The sequence below is a fragment of the Falco cherrug genome, chromosome 3 (assembly GCF_023634085.1).
Source record: "Falco cherrug isolate bFalChe1 chromosome 3, bFalChe1.pri, whole genome shotgun sequence".
In the NCBI taxonomy this organism is placed as follows: Eukaryota; Metazoa; Chordata; class Aves; order Falconiformes; family Falconidae; genus Falco; species Falco cherrug.
Genome location: NC_073699.1, coordinates 106,695,922 through 106,711,765, shown reverse-complemented (window position 1 = coordinate 106,711,765; position 15,844 = coordinate 106,695,922). Strand labels below are relative to the sequence as shown.

The following is a 15,844-nucleotide window of genomic DNA, read 5'->3' as shown; positions in this document are numbered from 1 at the left end:
GGAAAGGACTGGAGAAGCAGGATGAAATGTTGGTTTGCTGTCTCCCCTTTACAACAACGTGGGGGACGGGACTGGGGCAGGAGGAGGCAGGACCTCATGGTGGTGGGAAGTTGCTGAGGATGGTGGGTGCAGAGCAGACAGCACCGGCACAAGGGCATGCACGTTGCTGGTTTGGTTCAGTGCCTGCAATCAATACGAGCTTGCTCAGGGTAGATTTTTTGAGCCTTTGGAACAGTTTATTTGGTTTCTAAAGTGCTCATTTTCTAGAGTAATTTCTCAAGCCTTGTCTGAGCCTCTTGTCATGTCTGCACTAAGTGAGTTTGAGGGCTGTTTTCTAGTCCGCTTTGTCATTTCTATTTTATTGTTTGGTTGGCTCTAAATATACGTTGAAGTGTAATTCTGTTTCGTTTTGCTGACTTGGGCATGAAAAGAAACACGTTGCCATCATCTGGAAAACCCCAAGAGGCATTTGTTTTCTTGGGCAACCTGCTGAGCTTCATGAGGTTTGCCTTTCCTCACCCCAAGCCATTTTCCTCCGATGTCTCTTTCCCTTCGTCAGGCTTGGGCAGTGCCTGGGGATGCAGGGATGTGGGGATGCGCTGTCCTCACAGCCATGCCAGCCCTGCTGTCCTAAGCCCCTCTAAAATCAAGCAGTAAATGAAAGGATAGCCCATGAACACGGGGAAGAGAAGAGAAAGCCTGATCTTTACAGATGACATTTAAGCCTGGAGAAGGCCGATGTATTTTACCCACTGTCACATTATAAAAGGCACTGAATTCATTATACTGTTGAATAAATCATTTTTTAAAAAAAGTATTTATCCAGAGAAGAGCCACCGCTTTCCAGTCAAGAGCTCTTCCTGCTCAGACGAAAGCTTCCAGCGTGGGAGCAAACAATCCGGCTCTCTCCTTGCTGGCAAAGCCCACAGCTGGTGTCTGGATCCCATGCCACCTTTTGCTGGGGACGAGGAGCCGACACTATGCTTGGGGGAGCAATCGAGGGCTGACAATGTGCTGAAGTTCTCGCACTCTTCTGCCACCGACCATCGCAAAGGTTTAAGTTGCTGAGATGGAGCTTGGTATGTCAGGCAGGAAAATAATCAGCTCCCAATTGAAGTGGGGAGATGCATGATATCTTACAGCTTCTTTCATACACTTCACAGAAACCAATGGTTACACAAATAATACCTGTGGGATGACAACAAGCTATAAATAATTCAGGGCTCTCTGGCACAGAGCTGATATGTGCAGGTTTGAGGAGCGCCTGGGTGCCATGGAATGCGTCAGGTCCTGGGCCTCCCAAAAGAGGCAGGGGCGAACGGTGCCATCTCACTGACCCAGCAGCTCTCTTGGCAATACCCCTGCCATTTTCCTAGCCTTTCCAGACCAGCCCCACTTTCTCCCTTTCACCCACACCCCTGGCCACCGCGGTGCTTATCGGTGATGCCCTTTGCCTGTGGTGCCAGGAGAAGCTGAAGGTTTCCCGTGCACGCTGGGACCACGCAGCTGGCTTGGCAAACCCATCACCCTCCACACAGATTTGTGCGTAAGCTGCTTTGACGTCTTCCTGACCCAAAGGAGTGGCTGGGTTTCTACACCTGAGCTGAGCTGAGCATCTCAAGAGAGCAACTGCCTCCTGCTAGCCACAGGTCCCAGCCGGGCATGTGCAGGGAAATGGCTCTGCCCCAGCAAATTCCACAAGTCTTGGAGGTTTTCTGGGAGCCATTGTGCAGTTTCCCATCTACGGATGTAGTGGTTTCAGTTTAACTCTGCATCTAAATATTTTGACAGCCTCTCTTCTTACAGCCTAGCACAGCGTGTCATGTTGTACAGTAACAGTCCTCTCAGCTCCCCGCTGTGGCACACCGGCATGCCACGTGCTCCGTGCCAGCACACCGCACGCTCCCCGCTGCCGATACAGACTGCGCAATGTGGCTGTGACCCCCCCTCGCGGGACGATGCTCCCGGCTCAAACCCCAGGGATGGGGAAGGCGAGGAGGGAGAAAACTGCTCAGCAGCTGGCTGTCTCAAAGCAGGGGACGGCTGGCTCACCAAGGGGGGGTGTCTCAGCCTGTCTCCACCCAAAAGATTCCCACATGCCAGATCCCCCAGCTGCCCCGCTGGCTACCTTAACATTTAGCCCGTGAACACCTTGCTCTCTTAATCAGAGCACGAACAGAAAAGTTGGTGGCAGGACACATAGCTCAATCAACCAGGAGAACAAAAACCTTCTCGTTGCAATTTGGAAATGATTTTATTTCGCAGCCCGTTTCACAGGGAGGAATTGATCTGTCTAATCTCTTATCTGTGACTATGAAATTGTATTTCCCTCTTAATAGGCCTACAAATGTTACAGCTGAATAGTTTGGGAGACACACTGCAAACGGCAGGAATACTAAAAAGGAATGTTAGATTTTGATCACTTTGGGCTGCAGAAACCAGCGCACAGGAATGCCAGGGTCTGCATTGGCTTCATCCCCACTCCCTGGGGACCGGTCTCCAACCCCAGTGCGTGTGCCTGATTCCTGCTCAAATCAGGCTGGGGAGGTCTCTAAGAAGCTGTGTTTAGTTCAGTCATCACAAAGCTGCCCCGTTCCCTCCTTGCTTCATGCCTGCATTGCAAAGGAAGAGGAGGCAGTTGCAGACCCAGCTCTTGCTCCACTAATCCCAGTTTCCCATACTGAAGCCTGGTTTTCCATGCTGGGATGACCACCAAGTGCCTCAGCCATTTAAGCTTCCAGTCGGAGCGACAGCTGCCATCTCCGAGGCAGCGGAGGGGGCTCTCGATACCTTCCTGCTGTCATTGCTGCAGCTTTGCCCTATGCAGCTCCATCACCTGTGCTCTCAACTATTTTGTTTGTAAGTTTGCAGGCATTGGCTCCATGCTTCGATATTTGGGTTGCAAAAATGTGAGCTAACAATGTCCTTTTAACCTACGCTCCCTGCCTCGAGCCTGACAGGGGCTGTCTCACTTGGCAGCATCTCCAGCGTGGCCGTGATGTGTTGATGTGAAGTGCCTCCAGCCCTCTCCATCCCCGCCACTTCCATCACCACAAGTTCCTGGGACCAAACATCCGAGGTGATGCAGAGGTGCAAAATGTTTGCTCCAACTCGGGGATTTGGAACTGCAAGCAGCCATCCCAAACCACTGCTAAATGTTTTAGAACCAGGAAAAAAGTCAGCCTTCCTCCTGCCTTGCTGCTTCTAGAAACCTGCACAAGCAAGGAAAGCAGAGAACCATGCAAGCCTCTGCGATGAAGCTGTTTGATAAATTAATTTAGAGTGGCCAAGGAGACCTTTTCAGGAGGAGACGGATGCTGTGCCATCCCTGCGCGTCCCTCGCACCTGCCCAGGCAATCGCGCCCTTTGCAGGACACCGCTCAGCAAAGTCCCTAAGGGGCACTCGTCACTAAACCATCACAGTATTTAAATACGTTGGTTTAATCACTTTATCATCCAAATACAGGTGGATTAATGCAGTCACTTAATACTCTGTTTAAGCAGCTGATTTTTTCAAAAAGCTAAATAATTGAGGGAATTACTATAAAATAAGAAAACTTAACAGTTTATTTACTGCTTGTTGTCAGAGTTGCTGGCCACAAAAAGCCAGTAGATGCATGCCACTGGCGTGGCTCAGTGGTGTGGCAGGGACTAAGGAGATGGCAGGGATGAGGGGACGGCGGTGCTGTGTAGCCCCGGCTGCAGAAAACAAACAAGTGCAAGAAGTGGCATGCCTCTGCCTCCCTCCCACCAAAGTCTTCACAGCAATTGCTCCTGCTGGTGTAGCCAAGTCCAGTTACCTAAATGAAACTGAGAAGGTGAGGAAATAATTATAAAAGAAGCTGAGGCACCGTTATTTTCTCTAGATGAAAATATTTCTTTGGTTACAGTGGTATCAATAAATCATTTCGTCCCCTACAGCCCACCTCTCTTCGAGGAGCCCAGCTTTTAATACAAATCTGGCAATCCTGTGCTTCATTTGTCTTGACTGTGCCCATGGCAGCCAAGTCAACTCGGGGAAAAAAAATTTGGATTTTCAGCCCCCCACGCTGGCGTTCGTTTATCTGTGTGCAAAGGCATTTTTGTAACAGGTCTTTATCTTTCTTCTGTGAGAAGAGGCAGCTCCCTCATGCCATGTGGTAGCAAGAGATGCATCCTTACTGAGTTTTGCTACACCGACTCGGTGCAGGCAGTCAAGCCATACCTGACCCAGCGCGGAGGCTGTGGGGAAGCAAGGCGTGATGCCTTGTGTGTGTTTCAATCACTTGCACCCCTGTTCTTGTTGCACATGTCTGCAGGGGAACTGTGGCTGGCTGTTTGCAAAGGATCTATCGCCTTGTGCGCTGGAGACACCCTGCTTGCTGCAAAATGTGACCGGGAGCGACGGCAGCAGGGCGCTTGGTGCTGTCACCTGGCTAACAGCCCCGCTTCCTCAGCACACAGGAACCGCAGCCACTGCCAAGCAATGGGGTCACACCGTTCCGATTGGCAGGGAATGGGACAACGAGCTGGAGAGCCACGTGCTGTAGAGGGAAACCCCTTGTACCCTCTTCCCAAGCAGCAAGAAGAAGGGGCTACAGAAAGAGGTTTCTTGGTGGGTGCCTGCCCAGGGTATGGGCTTCGTGGCCCTGGTGAGTGGATACTGGAGCCAAGGGGCCAGTGCTTGGTCTCCCCAAAACACAGCTGTGGAGTGGGAAGGGGCTCCCAGGGCCATGAGTGGGTCCCCTGCCTGGATCGCTGCAGCCAGGACTGAGCAGGCAAGCATGAAAATACCTCTGTCGTGGGAAGAAACGAGCTTCAGCTCCTCGTGTTTTAATACGGGAAATGTCACCTGCTTCTCCAGCTCCTCGCATAAACAGAGAATTTATCTGTCAGCAAGCTAAACCAATATAAGTTGAATAATATTTGTTGATTAATGTAGTTGATGAATTTCATATTTTCTTTAAAATATTTGCTGCATATTTCTGTAAATTATTCATCTGGTTTATAAGGCAAAGCAAATATTTGTGAATAGATATGAATTATGTGATTTATAAAAATGAAATATTCATGAGTCATTTTCATTATTCACCTCGTCCTGGAATTGCTACATAAATCTGATCAAGCAAATAGATTTGGTGAAGCTCAGCCCGAACTTAGATATCGTGGAGCTCGCTGGCTCCTGCACAGCAAACCAGAGCGGGTTTGGACCAAACGTTTGAATCGTGTGCCCGACTGCTGCTGCTCGGGCTGCTGTCCCATGGCTTTGCAGGGAGGCAGGGAAGGACGTGACGGCTGCGCCCGCAGCGTGCTCTGCAGCACCTGCTTTGTGCCGAAATCGGCTTTAACCTGAATTTCAGCAGAGGCAAGGACAAGAAGAGGAGGCTTATGTTTTCGTTCCCTGACAAGGACGCTGGCGCTGCCAGAAGGTCATGCAGCACCATGGGGAAGGGTGCCAGGGAGAGGTGTTTCGACTCAGAGGGACGACAGCAGGAACGACAGCTGTACAAAATGAGTGAAGAACTGGACAAAAAGCCTTGCCGTTGGATGGCTCTGAACCCGGTGCTTGCAGATGCCTTTTGCCAGCCTTCAGCAGGATGGGGCTCAGTGTGGGTGCACAGCCATGAGACGTCTCCCCGGCTTCCCACACATCCCTCCTCACCTGCCCGTTGTGCTCCTGCCCGCTGCTGGGCTGCTCGGGCTCTTGTGTCGATGGATGCTGAGCCTCAGGGGGGAAGGTTTTGCCCTCCACTGACTCCCACCGACTGCCAGGCTGCTCTCCCACATGCCTCCTCCAGAACGTTGTCTTTGCCCCCTGCCTTTTCGTTAAAAGCTATTTATTTTACGAAGGGCTGGCTAAAGGCATTGCCCAAAGCGCTGAACAGAGAGAGCAGCAAGAGAAGCAGCTCATGAAGGACGTGCTTGAGCAAGGGGCATTTATCTCAGCCTCTGCTTTCCAAAAAGCACCTTGGCATCGTGAAACAAGGGCAAGTATGGAAAACGCTGATGGCTGAGCCATAACTCCAAGGGAGAGTCCTCAGGACGGCAGGGGACAGCAGGACCCCCAGCCACAGCTGCCTCGCAGAGACAGGGTGAGTCCGGGAATGAATCTGGTGCCAGCCTTGGTGTTAAAAGTAAAAATAATCTAATGTTAAAAACTCAGTTAAGCAGATGCTTAACTTTTAGGATGTGAGTAATGCCTCCGACTACACTGGGACTGTGGGTCTGCTTAAAGTTATGCACACGCTAAGTGCTGCTTGGACTGGTGCCACCCGGCACTCACTGCTGCTCAGTAATGAACTCAGCTTTTTCAGAAGCTGCAAAATGAGCACTCAAAAATTCAGCTTTGGGGACCTTCCTATTTTCCAAAGTGTTACAGTGCTTTCTTTTTAAATAGCGAGCTGCCATTTAGGAAATAGACTGTTCCACAGGTAGTATTATACATCTCCTGCCACTGAGGTGTTTTGCTTGACACTGCACGGGAACGTCATAAAAACCATGTGCTTAGTCAAGTGGAATTGCTGTCTCTATTATCCTGGTCAGAGAAAATCGTCTGTCTTCATCCCGCCTCTTATCCGTCAGGAAGGGGCTGGCAGCTCAGCACTGTTACTGCGCATCTTGGATCTGCAGCCAGAGCCCATCAAGCTGAATTAAATGGAAACTCTTTGTGGATGCAGAACCCGAGGCCGTGGCTCCTCTCTGCATGTTGGAGAGGTCGGATCGGCCCACAGGATTATTTAAATCTGCGAGAGGGAGGATGGGCAGTGCGGACCCCCCGCAGCCCTCACCCATGCTCCTGCTTGGAGGACACGGCCATGGAGGCCAGAGGCGGCAGGGTGGGCTGCTATTTTAGTGGCATCTCAGAAAAAACGGAATGTTCCCGCAGTGGCTGTGGGTAGCAATTGCTCCTCACCCTTGTGTGTGGTAGGGGAAGCCAAGGGACCAAATCCCCCAGGCAAAGAGTGGGCACATGGGGACTCCCCAGCACTGGGGACCCCCAGGCACTGGGCAACCCCGGCAGGGGGGGCGGTGGTCACAATGAGAAGGGACAGAGGAGCTTTGGATCCCAGGCAGCTCCTTCCACGCTGCTGGCTACTGGCGTGCTTCTTTGCAGCCCCTCTCCCAGAGGTCCCATTTCTGCCTGCCAGGCAGAGGCAGTGATGTTTTATTCTAGCTGAGGCAGCTCCTGAGTTGTTGCACTAAACTCTGGACTTGTTCAACTGTGGGATGGCATTTTTCCCCTTGCCGGCTCTGCAATAGCCACAGAGAAGCCATTTATCAGCACCATGTGTGCATCCAATCTCCGGGGCTCTCTGCTTCGCCTCCCATTATCGGCCGCCTCTGCGGCACTTAATGAAGCAGCTATTCTGAGGCGATGGCCTAATGAATTTGAAAAGTTTTTGACCCTTTTATTGCAACGTATCAAATATCAAATATCAAATATCTGGAAAATAGTTCTAATGTTGCACAGACCATTATGAACCAATGTATTTATTCTAGGTATTCTGCTCTGAGATGTTTCACAGAGCTTTGGGACAGCAGCTAGCAAACTGGAGTAGTGGGAAATTCAGCAGGTCGGGTTTTTCCTTGGAGAGATGTCTCTATTTAATGGTCTCTTCCTCTCTCCCATGCCTACTAAGCATGTCACTGCATTGTGAGGCTGAAGGTTAAAGCAGACTCATGGTCACCACAGGCAGAGCCAGCACTGGCTTTGCTGCCGTGAGGAGGCCGGCTGTCCCATGGCACCGCTGGCACTGAGACGCTGCCTGCCCAGCTGGTCCTTTCCAAAGGGCTCCCTCCAAAGCAGAAAAGAATACTGTCTCACTGGCGGTGGGCCCAAAGGGCAAGCAGAAGTCACCTGCGGGTGCCTTCCCCCCTTAGAACACAGGCTGCAATGTTGAGGGGTAAGACCAGGGTCAGGTGGCGCTAAGCCGTAGCAGCTTTGCAGGTCTTGCACAGGCGCGCTTCATGCCAGCACTGTTGGCATCTCCAGTCCCTGGGAGGGCAGGTCTGCACTGGCAGCGGGGCACTGAGAAACAAAGCCTCTTTCTCCAGAATATCAGTGTTTCCATAAATACGCCTTTCCCATCAGAGAGCACGGCAGGCTGCTAAGCTGCTTAATAGCCACCAGCTGCCGATGCAGGCGATGCGGCAGTGCCGACAGCCGGAGAGGCAGCTAGCTGGCAGCAGCATCTCCGACAGCGAGCTAGGCTCACCAGCAGCATCTCCCCGGGCAGCATCCCCACGCAGGGTCTGGCCATGCCTGGCTCTGTTTCTAAGCCCCTTCAAAGCCTTTGCTGCAGCTGCCTTGCTGTGAAGAACGCCTTCCCACAAAACTAGCCCGCTGTTGGGAAGCCCTCCTCTGAATGAGCATGTTCCTGCAGGGTTTGGGGCACCAACAACCAGAGTGCAAAGAACCAACAACAAGAGTGCAAAAAGCCCCAGGAAAACGCTCTTGCTGAAAACGGAGCAGATCCTCCTGTATCTGTGCATCTGGCCTGTGTGCTCGCAGCGTGCTGGGCAAGGGCTGGACCACGCGGTGCTCACATCCCACTGCACCCCCATCATCCCTCTGGCTCCCACGCCCAGCTGGGAGTGCCCCACGGGCACCTCTCCCTCTTGCAGCACGCACAGCTCCCAGAGCCCAGCTTTCGGGAGATGCAAAGCCGACCTTTACAGGTGGGTTAAAACCCCATGGGTTTTCCCAAAGCAGGAGAGGGGGGATGCTGGGAGGCCATAGCAGGGCTGCTGAAGGAGGGAACTGAGCTGGAAACCCCCAGGCACCAGCCAGCCAGTGGCTGGGAGAAGTTTCCATGCTTTGGCTCAGCTCTGTAACAATACATGGATTTAGTAGTGGAAAGAAATTGCACCCTTGGGTTAGCACAGCTAGAAACACACCTGCCAATATCAGCCCATGTTTGTTTGGGGTTTTTTCCTCCTGGCTCTATACAGTCTCAAGAAAATGAAGCACAGCATGCAGGTGAGGGATCTGAGCTTGGACAGCAAACTTTGTAACTGGTTTGGATAATACAGAATTTTACACAAGGAAGTCAAGAGTTTGGGGACTTCGAGACAACTGAAGCTTTCAAGGGCAAAGGCAGTAAATCATCCCTCGTTCGCAGCCCTGCTCCAGAGAGACTCCAGCTGCGGCTGAAGTGCATTGCTGCTTCGGGGTCAGGGGATGCTCATTGAATTACTGCTGGCATGTCTCAATAAATACAGGATCCCAGCTTCCCATCGGCACACCGTGCAGTCCCCTCTCCTGGGCTCATGCAGCTGGGGAAAATCCCAGCCACTTTCCGGGGTGCCGCTGGCTCCCTCCAGGCACCCGGCAGGCAGGCAGGGGAGTGCAGCTGTCACAGCCTCCCGTTTTGGGAATGTCTCTTTTCAGGTTTTGTCTTCTCCCCCATCCGCTTTGCCAAAGGACTTTGCTCCTTAGTCATTTATTTTTAGAAAAAAAAAAACAAGATAAAAATCTTTAGTCCTCCAAGGAATATTAAATGCTGCTACTTTGGAGCATACAGGGCTGATAATTATATTTTTTGCAGCTGATGGACTTGGAAACCGCTTTTAACCCTGACAAGGAAGGGAGAGGCGTGCCATCTCCCAGGTAAAGCGGGGACATGTCTTCAAGCACTGGGAAAATGCTTACATTCTCCACAACAGCAGGAATCCTGTAACAAGGGCTGAGCATGGGGAAATTCCAGCCCCAGATCAGCCCTCTGGGGAGCCCTCCCCTCCACAGACATCTCCCAAAGCCTCCTGCACGCTTCTCACACGGGACACTTTGTTTGTCAGCACCAGGAAACAAACGCAGCCAAAGCCATCGTTAGCTTGTGGCAATATCGGCTATAATTTTAAGGTCCGTTAAATATGATTTAAATATTTTTTTACTCATTAGCAATAATTTAGAATTATTTTCTCTTTTTTCGGAAACTTCAACTATGATTGTAATGGCTTTGTAATTTTGGGCTCTATCATTAAAATTAATGATATCCTAATGCTCTATGTGCACTAGAAAAGTCTGATCAGTTTTTTTCCCCTTTATATATCATTACTAATAGAACATTTTAATGGCTGTAATTTCCAGCCCTGTAGATGGAAACCTAAAAATAGGAAGAAAGCCTATTTCATCACGCCATGCCAGCCCCTAAATAATTCAATTACATAGACCAGAATATCTGAAGCTGGGTGTGTTCCCAGCTGCAGATAACCAAAAGTACTTGATACCACTCTTAGAGAAGCACTGGCTATTACAAGGTCTCACCTTTTTTATATATCCTGCAAAATATCTTGTCTCCTCACTGAAACCACCCCCCAAATCCCCCTTGCTGTGTTTTCCCTGCAAGCAAAGTCTGCCTCTCCCAGCTCTGCTCTGCCGTGGGGAAGGGCGAGAGCATCACCACAACCAAAGCCTAAAGCTTCCCTAAAACCCTGCTAAGCACCCGGTTTATTACTCCCCACGGTCTTTCTCCTGCTATAGGTACTTCTAAAGCCTTTCATCATCCTACATACTCCTACGCACAGCTAACTCATTTCACATCTTTACCTTGCGGAGTTTATCAGACGTATTTCTGCTATTTATTGGTTTATGCTTTGCCTCCACCAGCAAGAGTTGACGATTAAATTCTTACTGAGGTTTTGTTGGGGGTTTTTTTCTTTTTCTTTTTTTTTCTCTTTTTGTGCCTAAGGCAGTGAGAGATCATTCTCATGTGCCCAGATACGGGTCTGATATCTCCCCTGGGTGGCTGAACCCAAGCAATGGGTGGGAGGAGAAGGATGTCATGGGTCAGTTTCCAGTCAACCCTTTTTCTCTTGACAGTAACACATCATTTTGCTCCAGATCTGCCGTGTCACCACCGGTGTCTTGCAAGCAGAGCAGAGGTTGGCACCGAACCTGCCAACTGCACCTGCTGGCAGTTGCGCATCCCACCATCCTCACCTACACCGCAGCTCTGTGGGCATCACGCTGGCACCCAGCAGAGAGCACTGCCAGGGGAAAAAAAAGTCCAGGAATTACTGACAGAGGAAAGAAAAGCAACTTTTATATGTCTTTATTAACAGTTCATAAGTGAAACATAGACACAAAGGATGCAGCTGGGCCCACAGCAGCAACATCGCAGGGGCAGCATTGCAGCTCCAGCCGCTCAGCCCCAGCCACTGGAGATACTGGACTGGTTGCAGTTAGGTGTGATGCAAAAGGCCAATATAATTAACGTGGGCACGGCCCATGCCTCAAGAGCATCACCAGAAAGCCCCCGGTGCCTTGGGCAGCTGGCTGCGCTTCGCCTCTTTCACCATCACTTTTCTCATGCCTCTCACTGCCCAAGTTTGCAGACCCACACCCAGGGCAGCCCCCACCTGTGCTCCACATTTGCAAGGGTTTTCATTTGGCTCCAAGCAAACAAGTTAGGGGCATATTGTCCACTGCTTATTAAACACAACAGTGAGATTTTTCTCCTTTCTTTTTCTTTACTTCTCTAGGTTTGCATCGCCTGTGTTCCTGGTGCAGCCATGTGAGCAAGCCCCTGGCCAGGGAAGGCTATGCCAAGACCGAGGTTAGATGCTCACTTTTATGTTGAATATTTGTTTTACAATAATTACCTGGTCTGAGCTGTTCTGTGGTCCCCCCAGGCACCGTGCCCCGAACACCACCACGTACCACTGCACAGGGAGAGACAGCCAGCTTCTGGAGGCAGGCAGGGCAGTGCTGAGACCTGCTCTGCTGTGCCGGCAAACTGGCAGAGGGATGTCAAAGATAATTATTTAGTAGAATGGACCCAGCTCCCCCCCAAAACCCAGCAGGCTGCAGAAGTTAACTCCTCGCTGCAGCTGCAGGCATGTAGGCACGGTCAGCCTTGTAATGTGTACTGGCAATGAAGAAACACCTTTTTGTCTCTGCTGAAGGTCTCCTCAGGCTCGACCATCACTTACTGCCTCATAAGGAGAACTTTTATGTTTGGGCATTTCTTTTCCCGGGGTATTATTAATGCTTGGGAGAAAAAGCCAAAGCAACAGAGAAAATTAGTGCAGCCACAAGTTAGTGGGCTGGAAGCAGGAATGAGTGCTGGAGCATCACTGGTCTGTGCCACCGGAGCTCAGGAACGGGATGTGCCTGCAAATGCCACATGCTGGGAGAGAGCACATTAACCCCCAGCCCGCTGTTAGAGCACGGCTCTTCCCTCCTCCATTAGGCAGGTGAGACTAGCAGGGGTGAAGCCTCACCTGAGAAATGAGCATGGAGGAACAAACCGGAGACAATTAGGGAAATGTCAGCAATTGCGAAACTAGAGATGAAAACCCTCCGCGTGTGGCTCAGCGCGAGGCAGCCGCAGCGAGGAGCAGAGCTGAGCCCAGACCGAGTGATGTTACACTGCTGGACATGTGTGCGAGCCCTGTACCATGTTTCCAAGGCTGTTTCCAACTCAAACCTCGCACCTTCCTAGGCTGTTGGATTTGCCACCCGCTTCCCACAGGGACCCATGGGCACAGCTTGGCCACAGCATTTCTCACATGCTCAGGGTCCCTTGCAGACCTGCAGCAGCAGCGGCAGGAGAACCTGCATCACCTGTGCTGCCTGCAGGGCCACAGCATCCCCAGATCAGCCCTTCCCAGCTGGTAAAGAAAGCTACAGCCAACTTATACAATGTGCTGTGGATGCATCTCAGAGGGCTGTTAAATCGATTTGACTGTTCTCAGGTAGCCATATCAGAAGGAAAAGTGGCTTCACCAAGAGAGAAAAATCAAGGCACGTTAGGGAAAAATGCATTTATTTTCAGGTGGGATGCAAGCAAGGGCAGCTGGTGGTGGCCTCAGCCTGACAGTATTGCATCGGGTCTCCAAACTGACATTTACCACAGGACAAGGCATTTAACATAGGTTAATGAGAGGAGCTAATACTGGCCAGCTGTTAGCCACGTGTTCAGGAAAGAAAACCCTTGTATTCCACCTCTTCTGTGAGTTCCCAGCATGGCAATGCCATAGAGCCAGTCCATGTTTCGGTTTGCCTTTTATGTTAAAGTTTGGGTGCTAAAGGGAATAAGTTATCACCCAAAGAGCAGCACCCCCAGCAGCGAGCTGTAGAATATACGTGAGTTCCAAACTGGCAAGAGCACGCTGAGTAAAACAAGGTGCTGTTCCTTCCAAGATGCTGATTTACAGCGCATCAGCCCAGACCCTGCTGACACTTTCCCTGCAAAAGGAAGTGATTTTCTGCTTCCAGCAGTCCACTGAAACATGGTGCAAAGAATTTTAGCTGTGTTATTCTGTATTTTGATTATTCTGCACAAGTGGTTTGCCCACATTCCTCAACGATTCAGGATGTGTTTCGCTGTAAAGCGCAGCCAGCCCTGCCCTGAAGCAGGCAGGCGCAGGCAGAGGGGGTGCAGGCACCCAGCTGCTCGGGAGGGGGATGTCATCTGATTGCCCCTTGGAGGCAAGAAGCAAAGTCAGTAAGCAGAAGGCTTTCCATGCTCTGCAACAGATCAGAAAACCACAATATCTAAACATTTGGACTTGCTGTTCCCAATGTATCACTGCCTTAATAGATAATTAATGCGTTAAAGGTACAGCTTTTAAAGGCACAGCTCCCTAAAACCACCAAGGTTGCCTCCTTTCATCATCTGAACGACACAGGTTTAAAAATGTGGCATTCTGGCTGTTGAAGAGGAAGGATTTCTTCTGTATGACACTCACATTAGGACGTCCTGACACTTCCTACCTGCCTGCCCTGTGCTGGCTGTGCTCCTGCCCATGACACCCGGCAGCCCCCGGGCTCCTGACGTCTCCGTTGCTCCATGGCCAGGTCACAGGTTTCAATCGCAGCACAGGTAGAAACCCAAAGCTGGGTCTTTTCAAGGCATTTTAAGAGGCACGGTCATTCGGTCCATGCTGATTTGCAAGAGTGCTTGGCTTCCCACCTGGAAAAGGGCAAACCGAAATCTTTTGGAAGAAATAAACTGGGTCCATGGTATAAAAAAAGCTATTAGAAAGAAAGCTCTGGCCCAATTCCCAAGGAGCAATGCTGATTTGTTCAGCACAGGGGGCTGCAGCCCGCAGCAGTGATGTTTCCACCGAGGATCTGGGATGCCCTGCTCGCTCCCCAGGTGCTGCATGCACATCATGCCCAGGCCACAGTCCCCAGGGCTGCAGCTTGTCCTAGCCCCACGTCACCCTGCCTGTGGCACTTCCACCAGCTTATAAAGGGGTTGGCCTGCACATCTCTGAAAGCAGGTCCTCAAGCGCTTTGCAGTATTTTCCCTGTGTACAAGGATTAACGTTTTCTTAGAAAGTAAGAATTTGTCATCGTACTTTTCCCCCTCCTTTCAGTTTTCCTGCCCAGCACAGGGGGAATGCAGAGAAGAGCAGGTGAAGCGGTGGTGTGACCCTGCCGAGCCCCTCGTGCGCTATCGACAGGCATGGGACGGTCGAGCCATGACTATAATACTTTTATCCAGTGATACATTCAGCATTTCTGTTCCAAACTGATACATTTTTCTATCTTAAAAATACTAATGGGGTTTTATCGGTTGCATCAAACTTCGTGTGAGTACTGCTCCGCTATCAGCTGTATGAGTGTTATGGTGCAGTAAAAGATATCAGAACATACTCAAAGCTGTACATTTCTGGCTCCTCTCCTCTTTGGAAACTCCATTCCCTGTGGGAAGTTGTTCAAACACTGGTTCTCATGTCCTCCATCTTCATGCCAGGAATGCAACCCTGAGCCACAGCCCCACAGGACCTGCCACCACAGGCATTGCGACATGGACCCTGCCGCGGAGTATGCAAAGCCTCCTCTAACTGTGCTCCGCTTCCTTGAGCACACGGCAGGTGCTCAGCCAACGCCCTGCGAAGGAGATTCCCAAGTGCAGGAGAAGGAGGTGGCTGTGACCTGCGAGCAGTGGTGTCTGAGCCCGTAACACTCGGCGTAACTCCAAAACTTTTCTCGCAACCAGAGAAAGCACTCAGGGCAGCTATTAAAGTGTAATCCATCAGTGTCAAATAAAAGTCATCAGAATATGACTAAGAGTCTGATTGCCTGTAACCAACATAATTAGATGGTGAGGATTTTCTTTCTTTTCCCTTTCCACAAGAAGGCTAAAATCCTCCAAAATTGGAGCTAATATCCTGTGTCTGTTGCGAGGTGAATTCACATTTGACCTATTGTTCAAATAAAAATTCTCCTCAAATCCAGCCCAACCTGGCAATGGCAATCACGGCAGGGGCTTCAGCACAGACCTATCCAAAGAACACGAAAAAAAACCCCCATAATCCCTGAAATTTGTTTCAATTTAGTATGCGTGATCGGGCAGATTTCAAGGGTGACAGTCCAGGAGAGAAGGTCTTTGTCTCACTCATTAATCACCGCCTTGCGAGCAGCCTTCGTCCCAGCATAGGTGAGCATCGTGTTGAAAGCGTTTGCTAAATAAAGCCGTGTGTGTGGTGGCGGCAAGACAAGGGAGGGCGAGATAAATGGTGCTGAGGTGGGAGAGGAGGCACGCTGCAGGCAGAGCCCTCACCCCAGCCCCAGCGTGGCAGCATCTTTGCTCGGGAAGGCTCGGCCACGGGTGGCCACGAGCCCAGCTCCCTCCAAGGGACACTGGGCTCCTGCTGACGGGTGGCCCTGGGGTGGATCGGGGCTGGGAGCTGAGCCTGGCGCTGCCGTCAGCCAGGCAGAAGGGCTTTCCCTCTTTTTTCTGTAAAGAAAAAAGACTGTGCTAGGAAACAAAGGGTGAGTCTTTAGAAGTGACCCCCTGGTGCTGCAACGCTGTGGTCCTCTGGCCAGGACCCACATGGGGCCGGTGCTGCTGTCCCGGCTGGTCCCAGCCTGGGCATCACAAGCATCCTATATCAAAGCCGTCTGCTT

At 50.9% G+C, this 15,844-nt stretch overlaps 1 long non-coding RNA gene across 1 annotated transcript in view; it reads left to right on the top strand.

Moving 5' to 3' along the window:
• Nucleotides 1-14,997, top strand: part of LOC114015484 (uncharacterized) — a 36,751-nt gene extending 21,754 nt beyond the window's left edge. The window contains exons 6-7 of the long non-coding RNA XR_008731526.1: nucleotides 11,464-11,537; nucleotides 14,688-14,997. This is a non-coding gene — a long non-coding RNA (uncharacterized LOC114015484). The remainder of the gene's footprint in view (nucleotides 1-11,463; nucleotides 11,538-14,687) is intronic.
• The last annotated feature ends 847 nt before the right edge of the window (nucleotides 14,998-15,844 follow it).